Genomic DNA, 17,821 nt, shown 5'->3' on the forward strand with positions numbered 1-17,821 from the left:
GAAGGGCTGGTGCACAGGACACCTCTGGATTCAGTCAGCAGCTTGGGCAAAGTATTGCAGGCCAACAAGGAAAGTCTGGGTTTTTTTCTACATGTGATGAGAAGCCACTGAAAGGTTTTAAAGGACTCACTGACAGGTTCCTGTGTATATATTTAAAGAAGTGGACTGGGGGTACGTGGGTGGCTTAGTGGTTAGCATTTGCCTTTGGCTCAGGTTGTGATCCCCTGGGTCCTGGATCGAGTCCCACACCCCAAGCTACCCTCAGCAAGTCTGCTTCTGCCTCTTTCTCTGTGTTTTTCATGAATATATAAATAAAATCGAAAGAGAAAAAGAAAGAAAGAAAGAAAGAAAGAAAGAAAGAAAGAAAGAAAGAAAGAAAGAAAGAAAGAAAGAAAGAAAGAAAGAAAGAAAGAAAGAAAGAAGAAAGAAAGAAAAGGAAGGAAGGAAGGAAGGAAGGAAGGAAGGAAGGAAGGAAGGAAGGAGCAAACAAACATACTGGTCAGGCCCCCAAGTCCATAGGGGGGTTTTCCAAATAGAAATGGCTGCCTCTCCCTCTCAATGATGCAGCAGATTCTAGCCTTCACCTTGCAGCCAGGGCCGTAGTGCTGGGAAGAAGGTTCTCTGATTCTGGCTGCTGCATGGCTTAGGGGATGGTGACAGGTGACAGCAGCCTGAACACAAGAGGTGGCTATAGAGATGGAGATGAAAGAATGCACTCCTGGTAATTTTTGAAGGAAAACCTGGTAGTACTGGATGTGCATTCATGTGGGACAGTGAAGGAAATGATTATTCCTCGCATCTTAGTTATATGTTATTTTTGAGGCCCTACTGAAAGCTTTTAGTGCTACAAAAATGCTTCAAAACTGCAGGTTTTTCATGGTGCATGTGCCATAGTTTATCAACCTGTTCCTCTATGGATGGACATAGAGGTTGTGTTCATTTGGTCTTTTGTGTGGCATACAAGTCGCCCTGAGGCATCACCTTAGGAATGCACAGGTCTACCCGCAAGATCAAATCCCATATCGGGGATTCCTGTTGAGAATAGCGAATTCACTTCTGGTCAGTTTAACACTGCTAAGTAATCTTTCTCTGGGCTGTACCACTTTATGTTCCTATTAGCACGGCATGAGAGGACCAGGTTCCCCACAGCCTCGTCAAAAGATCCTGTTGTCCAGATCGTGGGTCTCTGCCCAACCTGAGGGATGAAAGATGCCTCTCAGTGTTGTTTTAATTAGACTTCCTTTGGGCATCAGTGACATTCACAGTATTTCCATGGGAGCAAGGCCACTTGATTTTCTTCTTTTTATGAACTCTCTCTCTATGTCCATTTTTCTCTTGGAGATGTCTCTTATCAGTTTCCACAAAGCAGGAACTATTTGTGATCTGAGTTGGAAATATTTCTCTCAGTTTGATATTTTGCTTTTGAATGTATTTGCTGTTTTATTACTTTTTTAAGAATTTATTCATGTGAGAGAGAGAGAGGGGGTGGGCAGAGACAGGCAGAGGGAGAAGCAGGCTCCACGCAGGGAGTCCGATATGGGACTCGATCCCGGGTCTCCAGGATCACGCCCTGGGCTGAAGGCGGCACTAAACCACTGAGCCACCCAGGCTGCCCAAGTTTTTATTGTTATTTATTTTTAATATAGTTGATGTACAACGTTACATTAGTTTCAGGTGTACAACTCAGGGATTTGATAAGCTGATATGTGATGCTGCGTTCACCACAAGTGTAGACACCATTTGTCCTGTGACATCCCTATTATAATATTGTTGACTGTACTCCTTATGCCCTGCCTTTTATTTCAATGACTTATTCATTCCATAGCTGGAAGCCCATATCTCCTTCTCTCCTTCACTCATTTTCCTCAATCCCCTATACCTCTCCCCTCTGGCAACCATCAGTTTGTTCCTATATTTGTTAAGTCTGATTCTGTTCTTTATTTGACTTTTTTGGTTTTCACTTATGAATGGAATCATATAGTATTTATCTTTCTCAGTCTTTTTTCCTTAGCATAATATCCTCCAGGTCACCCATGCTGTCTCAAATGGCATGATCTCATTCTTTTTTATCACTGTAATATCCCACTGTGTGTGTGTGTATGTGTGTGTGTGTGTGTACCACTTCTTTATCCTTTCATCTGTTGATGGACACTTAGATGTCTTCAACATCCTGGCTATTGTAAACAATGTGGCAAAAAACACAGGGGTACATATATCTTTTTAAGCCAGTATTTTTGTTTTTGCTGGGTGAATAATAGTGAAATTAATGGGTCATATGGTATTTCTATTTTTAATTTTTTGAGGAACTTCTATGTTGTTTTTCAGCAGCTGCACCAATTTCTGTTCCCACCTACAGTGCCCAAGGGTTTTTCCCCACATCCTCGCCAGCACTCAGTTTCTTGTCTTCTTGATTTCGATCATTCTAACAGATTTGACTTGATACCTCATTGTGATTTTGATTTGCATCTTCCTGGTGACTAGTGATGGTGAGCATCTTTTCTGTATCTGTCGGCCAACTATACATCTACGAATAAACTAAGTCAAAGAAGTGAAAGGTCTATACCCTGAAAACTATAAAACATTAATGAAAGAAATTGAAGATGACATAAACAAATGGAAAGATATTCAAGGCTCACAGGGTGGAAGAACAAATACTGTTCAAATGTCTATACTACCCAGAGCAATTCACACATTTAAATTTTTTTTTTAATTTATTTATGATAGTCACAGAGAGAGACAGAGAGAGAGGCAGAGACACAGGCAGAGGGAGAAGCAGGCTCCATGCACCGGGAGCCCGACGTGGGACTCGATCCCAGGTCTCCAGGATCACACCCTGGGCCAAAGGCAGGCACCAAACCGCTGCACCACCCAGGGATCCCGCAATTCACACATTTAATGGAGTTCCATTAAAATACCAACAGAATTTGTTACATAACTAGAACAAATAATCCTAAAATTTGTATGGAACCATAAAAGACTCCAAATAGCCAAAGCAATCCTGAGAAAGAAGAACAAAGCTGAGAGTATGACAGTTCTGGACCTCAAGATACATTACAAAACTGCAATGATCAAAATAGTATGGTGCTGACACAAAAATAGATACATAGATCAATGGAACAGAATACAGAGCCCAGTAATAAAACCACAATAATGTGGTCAATTAATCTTTGACAAAGGAGGTAAGAATATGCAAATGGAAAAAAGATAGTCTTTCAATTAATAGTGTTGGGAAAACTGCACATTCAAAAGAATGAAACTAGACTGCCTTCTAATACCATACACAAAAATAAATTCAATATATTTTTTTAAATTTTTATGTATTTATGATAGTCACAGAGAGAGAGAGAGAGAGAGAGAGGCAGAGACATAGGCATAGGCAGATGGAGAAGCAGGCTCCATGCACAGGGAACCCGACATGGGATTCAATCCCGGGTCTCCAGGATCGCGCCCTGGGCCAAAGGCAGGCGCTGGCGCTAAACCGCTGCGCCACCCAGGGATCCTGCAAAAATAAATTCAAAATGGATTAAAGGGCAGCCCCAGTGGCTCAGCAATTTGGCACCGCCTTAAGCCCAGGGCGTGATCCTGGGGACCCGTGGAGCCTGCTTCCTCCCTCTGCCTGTGTCTCTGCCTCTCTCCCTCTCTCTCTCTCTCTGTCTCTCATGAATAAATAAAATCTTTAAAAAAATGTATTAAAGATCTAAATGTGAGATCTGAAATCATAAAAATCCTAGAAGACAACACAGGCAGTAATTTCTCTGACATCGGCCATAAAAACATCTTTCTAGATATGTCTCCTAAGGCAAGGGAAGCAAAAGCAAAAATAAACAATTAGGACTACATATAAAAAAAAGCCTCTGCACAGCAAAGAAAACCATCAAAAAACCAACAAAACAAAACATAAACAAAAAAACCCCAACAAAACAAAAAAGACAACCTACCGAATGGCAGAAGATATTTGCAAATGAGTTATCTCATAAAGGGTTTGTGTCCAAAATATATAAGAAACTTACACAAACAATCTGTTTGAAAAATGGGCAGAGAATCTGAATAGACATTTTTCCAAAGAAGATGTATTTGCTTTTTTGATTCATTAATTATTTTGCCATGCAAAAGCTTTGTACTTCAAGGATGGTCACATTTACATTTTAAATTTACAACATTCACATTTACAACATTTTATAGCTGCATACAACACTGAGCTGGTAAAAAAGGAACAGGGAAGCTATTTGGTCTCGATTTAGAAAGATCTAAATGTAATGTTAATCTAAATGTAATGTTTGGTGGGAATTGAATGGGTATAGAGTATGTTTCTTTTTTTGCAAGAAAGAAGGGAAGGTGGGAGGGAATCTATGTTCCTATTTGCTTATGTTTTCACACAGGAATTTTGCAGTTAATTTTTGTCAGTTTGGTTAGGCTATGGTGCCCCACTATTTGGCGAAACACTGGTCAAAATGTTGTTGTGAAGGTATTATTTAGATGTGACTAACATTTAAATCAATAAGCTGTGAGTAAAGCTGATTACCCACCATAATGTGGGTGGGCCACATCCAATCAGCTGAAGGCCTTCAAAGCAAAGACTTAGGTTCCCTGAAATAATTCTTCTCAAGACTGTAACATAGAAACCCTGCCTCAGTTTCTAGCCTGGTACCCAATGCAATTTGGTGTTAAGACTGCAACACCAATGCTTAGCTTATCTCCAGCCTGTTGGTTTGTCTTAGGGTTTTCAGATTTGCCAGCCCCTATAATTGCATAAGCCAACTTCTTAAAATAAATATCTCTCCCTTTCTCTCCCTCCCTCCCTATAAATATATACATACATACATATGTATACATGCATATGTGTGCACACACACAGACACACACATACGATGGGCTCTGTTTCTCCAGGGAACCCTGATTCATAAAGAAACACTAGCAGGTTTCCACAAGAAATGAATAAAATAATTGGGCTTGGAGGGATGGGGTAGGGTGGACTGGAACAGGATGGAAATAGGTTTTCTCAACTTAGACTTTGTTATACTCAGAAATTCTAAACTATATAAATACATTACCTATTCAAAATAGAAAATGAAGTTTAGGACACAATCAACTTTTGTATATAGACGAAAACAAATGCCATGTAAATTAAGAGATAAATGTTATTTGCTTTGTATACACTTAAGACACAAAAAGGGAATTCCCCAGTTACACAGAAAATGAATTCCTGATGAAGAAGGCACTTTTTAAAAACACTGAGATATAATTCTTTTAAACATAATGCTATCTATCATATTTTAAAATGCATGGTATTGTAATACCTTAAAGAAGAACATGAGGTTGGGAAAAAAATTGCACTTGGGGTGGGGCAGACAGGGTTGCCCAAGGACTGACAGCAGCCCACCCCAGGTCACCACCATGTGTCTCTGCTTTGTGCAGTAGGGTCCCCTCTACTACGGAAGCAGTAGATATAAGCGAGTCAATGCTCTCGGGCATAACACTCAGTGGCATCAGTTCTGGGGTCATTCTGGGCAACTGGGGCCCAACTACCCACAGTGACAAATTCACTACGCTCTGTTGAGGATTCTTCCTCCTGTCCCACTCATTCTCCCAACACTTTGGCCTGCTCCTTTGTGTTGGGTTCTGCTTTAGGGTAATCTAAAATACAACTCCAACATGGAGAGTTCTTTGCAATCCAAGAAGATACCAAGGGCCTGAGGTCCCTACTCATCTATATTCCCAGGCATGCATGCTTATTACATCCATCTTCTGTCCAAATCCTTCAGTTGAGGCCACTGCCCATTAAACATATTCCCTAGTGAGGCAAAATAAAGTGATAACTGATTTTGATTACTTGCCAGCCATTGATCCAAGCACCTTATTAACCATTTTAATTCTCAAATTGGGAAATGGAGGCACAGAGAAAGTAACTCAGTTTCCATGGTTATCCTGCTCAACAGCAGCAGACTCCAAGTTTGAATTAGGACAGGCAAGCTCCAGAGTTTAGGCAGAAGCTGTATCACATGAGGAATACCAAGATGAAAGCTCTGGATGACACAGGCACATAGAAATCAAGAAGGAAAAGAAGAGCCAGCAAAGGTAAAGAAGAAGCCAATAGCAAAGAATGAAACCAGGCAAAAGACAAGCAAAGGAGCCAGCAGTAAACAGAGCATAGTCAGCAATTCCTGATGAAACACTTTGAGTGAGAAAATCTCAGAAATGTCACCTGCTGGGCCCTTGTGAGGGTCTAGGAAAGTGCATGGAGCTGATGTCCAGGATGAGCTCTGCAACCCCTGCCAGGAGCCCGGGCTTTTTCTTCACTCTTCTGCGCCTCACTGAGCAGACAGAGGGACAGAGGTCATTGGTGAGGTCTTTGGAGGTCATTTTCTCCAAAAATTAATCCTATTAAGGTCAAATAATTACATTAACTAAATTCTTTGTTATTTTATAGAGAAGTTCCATAAAAGGCATTTTTATTTAGCTTCAAAGAGTACTTTCCAGCTGACTTCCAAATTCATTATTTCACTTTCCTATTATCTTTGGTGAAAACCTATCATCTTCTGTGCAAATCAAGATTTATGTTGCTATTATTTAGTTACTGTTGTTTGCCCCCCCCCCTCAAAAGATGATGTAAACTTCAGAAAATGCTCCACTTTATGGTTTCATGTTAAGGATTCTTGGCTACAAATGAAAGCTAAGGCCAAACTCCAAAAGGGACCAGTCACATCTTAAAGGCAAGTTCTGGGGAGGCCTGGGTGGTGCAGTCATCTGAGCGTCTGACTCCTGGTTTTGGCTCAGGTCATGATCTCAGAGTCATGAGCTCAAGCCCCACGTCAGGCATTGTGTTCAGTGCAGAGTCTACTGGAGATTCTCTCTTCCTCTGCCCCTTTCCTGTTAATGCATACTGTCTCAAATAAAGAAATAAATCTTTTTAAAACATAATAATAAAGGCAAGTTCTTTTTTTTAATAAATTTCTTTTTTATTGGTGTTCAATTTGCCAACATACAGAATAACACCCAGTGCTCATCCCGTCAAGTAGCCCCCTCAGTGCCCATCACCCATTCACCCCCACCCCCCGCCCAACTCCCCTTCCCCCACCCCTAGTTCGTTTCCCAGAGTTAGGAGTCTTCATGTTCTGTCTCCCTTTCTGATATTTCCCACACATTTCTTCTCCCTTCCCTTCTATTCCCTTTCACTATTATTTATATTCCCCAAATGAATGAGAACACATAATGTTTGTCCTTCTCCGATTGACTTACTTCACTCAGCATAATACCCTCCAGTTCCATCCACGTTGAAGCAAATGGTGGGTATTTGTCGTTTCTAATGGCTGAGTAATACTCCATTATAGACATAAACCATATCTTCTTTATCCATTCATCTTTCGATGGACACTGAGGCTCCTTCCACAGTTTGGCTATTGTGGACATTGCTGCTAGAAACATCGGGGTGCAGGTGTCCCAGCATTTCATTGCATCTGTATCTTTGGTAAATCCTCAGCAGTGCAATGACTGGGTCGTAGGGCAGGTCTATTTTTAACTCTTTGAGGAAGCTCCACACAGTTTTCCAGAGTGGCTGCACCAGTTCACATTCCCACCAACAGTGTAAGAGGGTTCCCTTTTCTCCGCATCCTCTCCAACATTTGTTGTTTCCTGCCTTGTTAATTTTCCCCATTCTCACTGGTGTGAGGTGGTATCTCATTGTGGTTTTGATTTGTATTTCCCTGATGGCAAGTGATGCAGAGCATTTCCTCATGTGCTTGTTGGCCATGTCTATGTCTTCCTCTGTGAGATTTCTGTTCATGTCTTTTGTCCATTTCATGATTGGATTGTTTGTTTTTTTGCTGTTGAGTTTAATAAGTTCTTTATAGATCTTGGAAACTAGCCCTTTATCTGATACATCATTTGCAAATATCTTCTCCCATTCTGTAGGTTGTCTTTTAGTTTTGTTGACTGTATCCTTTGCTGTGCAAAAGCTTCTTATCTTGATGAAGTCCCAATAGTTCATTTTTGCTTTTGTTTCTTTTGCCTTCATGGATGTATCTTGCAAGAAGTTACTGTGGCCGAGTTCAAAAAGGGTGTTGCCTGTGTTCTCCTCTACGATTTTGATGGAATCTTGTCTCACATTTAGATCTTTCATCCATTTTGAGTTTGTCTTTGTGTATGGTGCAAGAGAGTGGTCCAGTTTCATTCTTCTGCATGTGGATGTCCAATTTTCCCAGCACCATTTATTGAAGAGACTGTCTTTCTTCCAGTGGATAGTCTTTCCTCCTTTATCGAATATCAGTTGACCATAAAATTGAGGGTCCACTTCTGGGTTCTCTATTCTGTTCCATTGATCTATGTGTCTGGTTTTGTGCCAGTACCACACTGTTTTGATGATCACAGCTTTGTAGTACAACCTGAAATCTGGCATTGTGATGCCCCCAGCTATGGTTTTCTTTTTTAAAATTCCCCTGGCTATTCGGGGTCTTTTCTGATTCCACACAAATCTTAAAATAATTTGTTGTAACTCTCTGAAGAAAGTCCATGGTATTTTGATAGGGATTGCATTAAACGTGTAAATTGCCCTGGGTAATATTGACATTTTCACAATATTAATTCTGCCAGTCCATGAGCATGGAATATTTTTCCATCTCTTTGTGTCTTCCTCAATTTCTTTCAGAAGTGTTCTATAGTTTTTAGGGTCCCTCTTTGGTTAGGTTTATTCCTAGGTATCTTATGCTTTTGGGTGCGACTGTAAGTGGGATTGACTCCTCAATTTCTCTTTCTTCAGTCTCATTGTTGGTGTATAGAAATGCCACTGACTTCTGGGCATTGATTTTGTATCCTGCCACACTACCAAATTTCTGTATGAGTTCTAGCAATCTTGGGGTGGAGTCTTTTGGGTTTTCTATGTAGAGTATCATGTCATCAGCAAAGAGGCAAAGTTTGACTTCTTCTTTGCCAATTTGAATGCCTTTAATGTCTTTTTGTTGTCTGATTGCTGAGGCTAGGACTTCTAGTACTGTGTTGAATAGCAGTGGAGAGAGTGGATATCCCTGTCTTGTTCCTGATCTTAGGGGAAAGGCTCCCAGTGCTTCCCTATTGACAATGATATTTGCGGTGGGCTTTTCGTAGATGGATTTTAAGATGTTGAAGAACGTTCCCTCTATCCCTACACTCTGAAGAGTTTTGATCAGGAATGGATGCTGTATTTTGTCAAATGCTTTCTCTGCATCTAATGAGAGGATCATATGGTTCTTGGTTTTCCTCTTGCTGATATGATGAATCACATTGATTGTTTTACTAGTGTTAAACCAGCCTTGTGTCCCGGGAATAAATCCTACTTGGTCATGGTGAATAATTTTCTTAATGTATTGTTGTATCCTATTGGCTAGTATCTTGTTGAGAATTTTTGCATCCATGTTCATCAGGGATATTGGTCTATAATTCTCCAGAGGCCAAGAATTAAAAACAGTTTCTGATTTGCTGCCCATTTGATCCCTTGTTATTTATAGTTATTTATAGTCCACAGAAAAGTCTGGATTCACTTCAGAATGGCCTATCACACAGCACTATCTGAAATGCTCTTGAAATGCTCTGTTTACATACAACCTGGAATGGATCTTCCTCTGTTCTCAGACTCCTAAAAGAAGGAATCATTTTTCATCTTACATACAGGTTCTTAATTCTGAAATTTAGATCTTTTTGACTTTTTTTTCTACAGATGGCATTATTTTATTTTACACACATATGAGGAAACACAAAGAGATTCAGGACTTCATCTCAAACTGAATGAGAAAAACAAACACCTCTGCTATAATAGAATACTTTTTATCTGAAAAGTGGAAAAAGAAAGCACGTGAAGATGGACAAGTATCTCAGTGACTGAAGAAAATGTTAAAGGGCTAACTGGAACGAAGCTTCCATGTAAAGTTGGTCAGCGCCTAGAGGAGCTCATAAGCAGTCAGTGCTGGTTGATGAGGAGCAGCCTGAATGCATGATGTACATACAGTTCTTTCACTGATAGGACCGAGGCAATGCAGACAGAACATCTGGGTGGCAAAAATCAGCTGGATTTTGCATTTCTCTCTTGCAGAACAGAGCCTTGACCAAAGAATTCTATCTAGAAGGGCACCTGGGTGGCTCAGTCAGTTGAGCATCTGCCTTCAGCTCAGGTCATGATCCCAAGGGTCCTGGGATCGAGCCCCATATCGGGCTCCCTGCTCGGTGGGGATTCTGCTTCTCCCTCTCCCTCTGCTCCTCTCCCTCCCTCTTGCTCTCTTTCTCTCTCTCAAATAAATCATAAAATCTTTTTTAAAAATTCTATCAGGAGGCCAACCTTCCCGTTCACCAACACCAGTGTCACTGGGAGGCATGGAGAGTCCAGTTTAACACATTTACAGAGAACACAACCTGAGACAAATGGGGAGGATCATTATGTTACTGAATTAGGGTTTGAGAGGTTGATCGGCTTAGTGAGAAGCAATTTTATATGTGATAAATAGCCCATTTTGCACATGCGTTCCAAAAAAGTCAACTTTAAGTTCCTGAATTCTGAATTCACTGATTCAGTTCAAAAATACTGTCATGTGTCTTCACCATGCGAGACACTGTTTTCAGCATGGAGATGCAGCAGTGAATAAAACCAAAGAGTAAACATCATGGACTGAGAGGATAAGGAACATGATAAACCATATAGGGCATGAAGAGGTAGTGAGGGGGGAACAGAGCCAGGGCAGGGGGCTAAAAGGTGGAGCAGCAATTTTAAATGGGGCTGGCCTCCCTGAAATGCTGAAATCTGTGCAGACCTGCAGTGCTGCTGCTATCCAGGGCTAGAATGTTCTAGACTCAGGACACAGTGAGGAAGAGTGTGGCCAGAGCTGAGTGAGCAAGAGGAGTCCAGAAGAGGGCCTCAGGAGTGGGAGAGAAAGGTAGTCCCAAACTTGGGTAGCTCTGACTCCTATTCTGAGGAAATAGGGGATCTCAGGAGAGTTTCCAATACGGAGAGTGACAAGCTTGACAGGAATTTTGAAAGAATCCTTGTAGCTACACAATCCTGTAGCTCAGTAGCTTCTGTGGCTTCCTTAACATGAAGTGAACCAGGGCTTTACACAACCTTAATAAAAATCCAGCCCCAATAGAAAAACAGCCACAGGCCATACAGTATCCACACAAGAAGAATTCACACACCTATCAGAAGCTAGGGGAGAGGCAAGGAAGGAAGGATCCTCCCGCCTCTGGACGGGCCTCTGGACGGGCCTCTGGACAGACCCAGTCCTGCTCTCTTGGACTTCTGGCCTCTACAACTAGGAGAGAATAAATTTCTGTTGTTTTAGCCACCAAGTCTGTGGTCATTGTTACAGCTATCTTGGGAAACAAACATAGCTTTTGTGTGGAAAAAGCAGTCTCCTGCATTATGGTTTTCCTTCCACATTAAATCTGATTTCAGGCTCTGCTATCTGACCCAAACTTTGCAGCTAGGAAGATGCAGGCATCCTAGGCTCCGACTCCCCACTGCTACACAGTCTCTCATCTGTCTGTAAAGAGGAAGATTTTTTTTTTTAATGTTTCCCTGAGAGTTTCACAGAAAAAAAAAAGCAGCCATAGTGCCATAGTAATTCTCTAGGGGCCCAGACATGCTTCTAGAAGGAGGGAGAACCAGGTAACACCACAGCCTCTGGCCTGGAGAGAGTGGCATGGGGTGAGGACAGGTATAAAGAAAAGGGACAAAAAAAGAAAAAGAAAGAAAGAAAGAAACAAACAAACAAACAACGAGCCAAGAGGTAGTGAGCCAGTAGGTACAGAGGTCAGATGGCGGAGGAGATGTTAGTCACAACGGGCATAAAATTTTGGGAAAGAGGAGAGACTCAAACTGGATTTTTATGTACTTCTTAGGTGATGGGCTGTGTGACCCCTCCCACTGCCCATCCCAGAGACTGCCACTTTAAGGAGACTCACATTTGTGATCTAATTCTATACTTTTCACCACAGTTCCAGCAGGAACAACCCCAAGTCTGGGCCACAAGAGGCCCCAGTCATGACAGAGTGGCATTTGGGAAGCTATTACCTAGAAGTGTAGGAACCTCAGTCTAAAACCATCTGAGCAAAGATCTGAGCAAGGAGTACATTTTCACAAGCTCACCTAACTAATTGATGTTGCAAAAGAGTGACAGCCCTAAAAATTCAAGCCATCCTGGTTCTTATAACAAAACTGCAAAGTCAAAGAGACAGCATGGGAAACACATCAATTTTGCAACTGTTTATTGGATATTTTCACGGGGATAATGAGATTTTCATGGCACTCTATAGGAACAGTTAGTTGAGGACATCCACAATGGCCCTTGTGAAGTTGCAAACTAGACTTATTTTTATGCTGTCCTGCACAGAAACCCATTTTGCTTGTAATTTACGACTTCTGATTAGAATTATAATTTGTCTGTCTGATCCTTGCTAATAGACTATAAGCTGCTTGATGCTGGGACTTAACTTAACCCAAGCAGTAAGTAACAAGGGCTGGGATGGCGACCCCCAGCTGCCCTGGGTACCTGCCGCCCTATCAGTGGATTGACGCTAAGGTTACAGACCAGGAACAGAAAGAGGAGGATTAAGCACTGGGAATCAGAGTAATAGAAAAAGAGGTCTGAAACCCAGAACATCAGGAAGAAGTGCTATTAACAAAGGGGTAGCAGAACCAGGGAACTGAGCCGAGATCTGGGGCCAGCAGGAAGGAGAGGTTGGGGGTGGCAGTAACACTAAGTTCTATTTGTGACCTGGAACAGTTGAGGGCAGAGAGCAGCCAGGAAAGTGCACAGATGCACCTTTTGCAGTTCTTTAAAACACAGCCAGCTGTTGTCCTCTCACCTGTCTTGCCTCTGCCCCTGGGCATTCTGTGATGTCACGATGCCCCACTTGGCTGCCTCTGAGCACTCTTGATGCCTGGAATTATTCACTGTTGGCATTCTTGTTTCCCAGCTGACTTTCCCAGCAGAGCACTTGCTCCAGACTCCCATTTGTCCTTGCATCCTTAGCACCTGAGTCTCGTTCAGAAGCACCTCCAATTGTAAACACCAGTTGAGGGACTAAACAAACGTGATCCATTTCACAGGCAAATGCCTGCAGGGCTACCCTGTCTCACCTGATACGTAAACCCACTTCCCACTGATACTGAGCGCAACTGGGCAGGGAAAATAATACAATTATATATAAACCTAAAGATGACCTGGGGGGAAAAAGATGCCTCCTGAAATTTAAATGGTGTAAGTGAAAATGGCCCATCTTTTTCCGTACAATTGTGAACTAATGTCTGAATTCCAATCAGATATTTTAACGTCACCAAGATCATTCAGAATCTCAGACACAACCTGAAAGCATCAGCTCAAATATCTTATCAATTGCAGTTGCAATGAGCAAAAACGAGTAACAGAGCCCATGTGATGGGACAATGCGCAGCAGATCTGGCTGCTCAGAGTTCCTCCCACTTGTCACATGCACGCCTGTTCCCCCACTGAAGCCAGGCAGACTGGCTGGGGCTGCTATCCCGACTGGACTGCACTGTCTGCTTTTTTCCAGACCCTTCGGAACATTCATCAGGCTTTCACATTTGGTCAACACTACTCCCTCTGCCCTGCAAAACCTGCTTCCTCCCTCCAGGAAATGCCACAGGGTGTGCTCCTTCTCCAGAGGTCCACAAAAAAAAAAAAAAAAAAAAAAAAAAAAAAATCCTAACATATCCTCATAGCAAAATTAAGTCAACTCACTTTTATTTATTTATTTTTTAATAATTTTTATTTATTTATGATAGTCACAGAGAGAGAGAGAGAGAGAGAGAGAGGCAGAGACACAGGCAGAGGGAGAAGCAGGCTCCATGCACCGGGAGCCTGATGTGGGATTCGATCCCGGGTCTCCAGGATCGCGCCCTGGGCCAAAGGCAAGCGCCAAGCCACTGCGCCACCCAGGGATCCCTCAACTCACTTTTAAGTCCACACAATTGTAAAGACAAAACGCAAGTCAGACAGTGAAATCCAGATTAACATAACCATTGAAAACACACAGAACAGTTTAATCAGGAAAGTATACAAGCTTCTACTGCAGACAAATTGGCATCAATCATGAGTACGTGAATTTTGGCTTTTCACGTTTCCTGCATGGGACTTATTTACATGCACGCTGGCAAACCAGAATGTAAACTAACAATACAAAAGATAACACAAATTAGAAACATCCCAAGCTGCCGGATACAGGAAGAAGGCAGTGTTTTTAGCTTCCTACACTATGAAAACCTTACAGTGATAACATAATTAATTCGCAACAAGGCAAGGGGGGAGGAAATAGCACACTAACCTAGAATAAATTACTATGAACTGTTTCCATTTTCCCCAGACACTCAGAAGCGTCTTATTTCTTACCAAGGACATCTCTGTTGAACCCCTCCCTCACATTTGGGGGTACAAACACTGCCAACCAAGCAATAAATTATTTATCATTTTACACAGTTTTTCAAATTAAGAGACCAAACTAATTCACTCATTTTACAATATTGGTTGTGAACATGTAATGTCTGCAGTTGATGGATTAATAACTTGAGATTTAAGGATCATATTCATGTTATGAAGGTAACCAACAGTGAAAGTACAGACAGCATACGGCTGCATTAGAAGACAGTCTATCATCTAGCAAACAGAAAGTCAAGGATAAATGAACAAGAGGACGAATCAAGAAATGGCAATACAGTCCTATTACTTGGTGACATGGATGTAACCACCAGAAAAATTAAAATCAAGTTAAGATGTCAGCCTCTGAGGAATGGAGGTTAGAAGAAGCAGGGAAGAAACGGGCAGAAGAAAGTGACCTTGCTGTTAGCTCCCATCTACCAGATTCTTTGCCTATTCTCTTGCTGAATACTTTGCCTCTTATTTAACATCCTGTAACCATTCATAATATTCTGTACACCAACCCTTGCTTGATCATACATTTCGTATACATCTTTACCCAACCAGTGGCTCATCTTTTACTTTTATGGTATTTTGCTGATGCACAGAAATGTTTAGTCTTAATATTTTCCTTAATGTTCTAATATTTTCTTTATGTTTTTTTTTGTCATTCTACTTTTCAAATTTAAGTCTCTAGCCTATATGGAATTTATTCAGACCTTGTACAAGGCAGGGTCTCATACTGTTCATCTTTTTTCACATGGATGCCCAGTGGTACATGTGGCTTTTACTGAATAGACAACTATTCAATAAAATGATGATTTAAATAACATCTCTGTGATACATCAAATTACAAAATTCATGGATCTGTTTCTGGGCTTATTATTCTGTTCCACTGATCTATTAGATTATCTCTATGCTAAAACCACATCACTTTAATTATTATGATTTTATAATAAATCTCAATAGCTGATAGAGTGAATCCCACTTGCCAGATCTACTTCAAAATTGGCTTGGCTATTTGGGAATCTTTGCTGCTCGGTATCAATTATGGGAGCAGCTTATTTAGTTTCACAAAAAAGCTCTCTGAGATTTTGATAGGAACTGCACCTAATTTTAGAAAGTATGCCCTCTTTATGACACCATACTGGCTGTAACATGCTCTTTCTTCATTTAATCAGAGATCTATGTCCCTTAAGAAAAGTCTTCTGTATCTTTTGGTAAATTTAATCATAGAATTATGATTATAGTATTTATAGTATAGTATGATTATAGTAATTATAGTATTATTCAAAATACATTTTTGAATTATAATTTTCATATTGGTTTATGCTATAATATACAAATACTGCTTATTTCTGTAATTTGATCATATCTTACCTTTTTATTGGTTCTAACAGTTTGTAGATTTTCTATACAGACAATCAAGCGGTCTGAATAAAGGTTATTATATTTTTTTCTTTCTTATTCCTATACTTGTGATTCATTCTTTTCTTGTCTAATTGCATTGGCTAGAACTGCCAGGACAAAACTGAGTAACAGTGTGACAGTAGGTGTTGGGAGCCGCGTGCCAGGAAGGGGTTAATGGATCGAGCAATGGCTCTCTGTTGACTCTTCCAACCGCGGCCCACCTGTCTCACCCTTGTTGTTGAAGGCTTGTGGCTCAAGGACGCATACTATAGCTATCTATTCAAGGGCGCATACTGTTGCTGTCTACTGTGAAAGGACATGTCTGGAGAACTAAGCTTAAAATATCCTGCTTGGGGGATCCCTGGGTGGCGCAGCGGTTTGGCGCCTGCCTTTGGCTCAGGGCGCGATCCTGGAGACCCGGGATCGAATCCCACGTCGGGCTCCCGGTGCATGGAGCCTGCTTCTCCCTCTGCCTGTGTCTCTGCCTCTCTCTCTCTCTCTCTGTGACTATCGTAAATAAAAACAAAACAAAACAAAAAAAATATCCTGCTTGTTAAACAACCCTGCTTTATAAAAGAGTGAATAATACAAATAAAGTTGGCATTGTGGCTGAATCCGGCCATATGTCCCTCCTGCTCCCACTCTGTTTATGTCTCTTTTCTTTTCCTCATCCCCTTACCCTCATCCCTGGACGGTTGTCGCCCCCAGCGCGCGCGACAAGTAGGCTTCCTGTCCTGCTCCCAACTTAATTTCAAACATTTAAAAAATTTAACAAGGCATATACTATAGATTATACAGCATATATATAGATATATGCTTCATTAGGGTAAAAGAATTCTTCTCTATCCTACTTTTCTGGATTTAAAAAATTTTTTTAAAGATTTTATTTATTTGAGAGAGAGAGAGAGAGAAAGCACAAGTGGGAGGAGGGGCAGAGGGAGAGGGACAAGTGGACTCCCTGCTCAGCAGGGAGTTCCACACAGGGATTGATCCCAGAACCCTGAGATCAGGACCCGAGCTGAAGACAGACAGTTAACCAACTGAGCCACCAGTTTTATGTTTTTATATTAAGATTTTGGTTAAATGTTTTTGCAACTTTTATTGAGAAAAATCATATGGCTTGTCATCCTTAATTTTTAAAATTAAGAAATTGGCAGATTTTAAAAGTTAATCCAATCTTTCTTCCCTAAAGTAAGCTGTTTAAGTTATATTGTATTTTGATATAAATTCCTAGAAGCAATTTATTATGTTTTTTTTCTTTCATTTTTGCTCAGTAGTGAAACTGGCATATAATTTTCCTTTCCTCTACTTGTTTTTAACCATATTAATAAAGTAAGTTGAACGGTTTTCCCTTTTTCTGTTTTTTGTTTTTGTTTTTGTTTTTGTTTTTTACAAGTTTGCTGAAATTTACCATCTAAGTCTGGTGTCCATCAGGGAAAAGGGAGATTTTGGATTCCAATTCAAGTTCTGGGGGATCCCTGGGTGGCTTAGAGGTTTAGTGCCTGCCTTCGGCCCAGGGCATGATCCTGGAGTCCCAGGATTGAGTCCCACGGCAGGCTCCCTGCATGGAGCCTGCTTTCTCCCTCTGCCTGTGTCTCTGCCTCTCTCTCTCTCTCTGTGTGTGTGTGTCTCATGAATGAATGAATGAATGAATGAATGAATGAATACATACATACATACATACATACATCTTAAAAAATTCAAGTTCTTTAATGGTTATCACTCTATTTTGGTTTTTTATTCTTCTTACATTAATTTCTGTTCTTTATATTATTTATTAACGTCAGTTATTTATATTTTCAAATATATGTGTTTAAGGTTGGTAATTATGTGAAGTCTAAAATCCCTTCTTCATATTGCTATGTTCCTTTACTGGTTCTATAGATTTCTTCTCTGTTTTTATCTTAATCTCTAATAACAGATTTGTGTAGTTATAATGCTTTTCAAAGAATTTTGAGTTTTTTGACTGTCTATTGTCTCTTGAACTTAATTTCATTACTTTTCTTTTGATCTTACTTCAG

The 17,821-nt window shown here is 40.8% G+C and overlaps 1 protein-coding gene across 5 annotated transcripts in view; it reads right to left on the reverse strand.

The window, feature by feature from the left end:
- FAM189A1 (family with sequence similarity 189 member A1) overlaps window positions 1–17,821 on the reverse strand; it is a 449,858-nt gene that overhangs the window by 207,930 nt on the left and 224,107 nt on the right. Inside the window, exon 1 of one of the 5 annotated variants that reach the window (XM_041752477.1) lies at window positions 6,203–6,256. The exons of the other annotated variants lie outside the window; for them this stretch is intronic. The gene's annotated coding sequence lies outside the window, so the exon portion shown is untranslated. Of the gene's footprint in view, window positions 1–6,202; window positions 6,257–17,821 lie in introns of those variants that run through there. 5 annotated transcript variants of the gene reach the window in all.

Source organism: Vulpes lagopus, chromosome 4 (assembly GCF_018345385.1).
Source record: "Vulpes lagopus strain Blue_001 chromosome 4, ASM1834538v1, whole genome shotgun sequence".
Taxonomy (NCBI): domain Eukaryota; kingdom Metazoa; phylum Chordata; class Mammalia; order Carnivora; family Canidae; genus Vulpes; species Vulpes lagopus.